We start from the raw sequence: 2291 nt of genomic DNA, 5'->3' as shown, positions 1-2291 counted from the left end.
ATAAAAATAGTAGATCATCTACTATTTTGATCAGAGCCATAAAAAGAGTCACTGACATGATTGTTATTCAGTTGTAGCCTCTATAAGCTTCCAGGCCTATTGAGGGGACACCGTTACAATTGTAGAGAGAGTCTATACATACGCCATTTTTTTCAACATATTTATTAGCTGTCCCACAGGTTGAGATCCTATGTTACAAAAATATGGTCTAATGAGACACGTGGATTGTGCCATAAATCAGGACCAACCCGACCCGGCCCGGCCCAACCTGACCCATTGACACCCCTACCTTCAATGTGGCTTTAAGGAAAAGTCTAACCTTTCATGTGTATGGAATTATGAATCATTAGGTCAAAATATTCAGAATAATAACTAAAAATATAACCATAGGTTAGTCTAGATAATACTTTCATCTCCTATGGTGTATAACAAAAATGGAGCCATAGGTTTGAAAAAGGAAAACATTAAAAAAAAATACATCCAAATCTTTTGTGGTTTAAAATTTTAATGAACCATAGATTCACGAGACCTGTGTGAATATCGGATCGAACTGAGAAGGGGTGAATCAATTCCCTTAATTTATAATGTTTTCTATAAATCACATAATCGCTTACAGTTTCACCTTGCACCACTAGAAAGTGGCCAATTCTACCAAGATTGTAAACCCACTCTGCAAAATAGGGATTAGACTCCAACAAATAACAGTGGACAAAGAGACAATATATACGTGGTTCACCTCACAATATATGAAAGCTACATCCACAGAGCAATACCCCTTGGGGTTTCGTATATGCCCAATACTCATCTCCAATACAATTAGCCGCCCTTATGGCCAAGATATCCCTTACCCTGCTTCAACCTCTCACCTCAGTGAGGGCAAGGACCTCAATCCCAATACAAAAATGGCATTAGCTTTACAATCAATCAACCCAATTAACAGATTCAATCACAAACCCAACCCATAATAGATTACACTCTAGGGTTTACTCAATACATTCAAGAATAAAGAAATAAACCTAGAACAGAGAAGCAATGGTTTGTGAACACGTTTACCTTTTCAAAGGCAAACTCCAGACGAATGCTATGAGATCTTCAATAGAACATATCAAGCACTCGAGTCCATCGCCAACAACCAAACCGATGTTTTTTGTTGATTCCTTTGCACCTACTCTCGAATCACACGCCAGAATGATAGAAGACGACTTTTCCTTGATTTTCGTCTTCTATAGGGCTCTAGAGACGCGTTTTCGACCTTCTCATAAGAATATATATATTATTCCAAAAGATACCCTTCAGAGCAATAAGAAAAAAAAGCAAGAAAACGCAAGCACAAAAATTTGCCTCGAGGGCTACCGCCCCCGAACCCCCGCAAGACACATCCTACTAACCAACTGAATACTGTCTCCACAACCATATGATGATGACCGCCACTACCAAATCCTTGTTGCCAACAATGACAACACTGCATTGCTGCCACTACAAGCACGAAGAGCACTAACAACCTACTATCTTCCATGGATCTACGAACAAGAATCTCCCCTCCCCTAAAAAAATATCTCTTTTTCTTTTTTTGGTAGATCCTAGAAAAATTGTCACACTATGAACAAGCAAATCCTTCATTAGGGGTGCAAGTTTGGCCCTGTCGCCCTAACCCGCCTTGAGCCCGAATAGGGCCTGGGCAGAGATAGCTTGGCCCTGAGGGCGGGTCAGGGTTGGGCCTCAGGCTGAGCCTGGCCCGGTCCAACCCGACCTTATTTTAAATTATATTATAATATATATATATATTGATATAGTATATATATGATAAACTTTAAATGTCACTCACATTTTGTTATATACATATTATCTATGAAGATAATAAGCAACATAAATATTTTATTATAGTGTTATTTTAAGTAAAATTGATAATTTTCTCCCCGGCCCGGTCCAACCCATGCATCTCCCTTTCCCCTCTCCATGATCATGGCCAATCAGGATCAGCTCGGCCCGACCCTAAGAGCGGATCAAGGTTGGATTTTTCAAACCCTGAGTAAGTGTCGGGTCGGGCCTGAGCCTGAGTAAGGGTCAGGGATGGGGATAGGCCCAAGGTGGTTTGAACTCATGACCTCTTATTTGAGGAGTTGGTCTTTTGCCAATGAACTTACCCTTGGGGTTGAAGTCTAAATTTTTCCTTCACTTGAAGGAAATATCGCCATGGGTGACGGGACACGGGAAACGGTCTGTGGTGAACTGGTGGTGAACTTCGCTACCAATAGAATTCGGATAAAGCAAGAAATATCCCGCCAAATCTC

The sequence above is a fragment of the Telopea speciosissima genome, chromosome 1, assembly GCF_018873765.1.
Source record: "Telopea speciosissima isolate NSW1024214 ecotype Mountain lineage chromosome 1, Tspe_v1, whole genome shotgun sequence".
NCBI lineage: Eukaryota > Viridiplantae > Streptophyta > Magnoliopsida > Proteales > Proteaceae > Telopea > Telopea speciosissima.
This window is presented reverse-complemented; position numbering follows the sequence as displayed.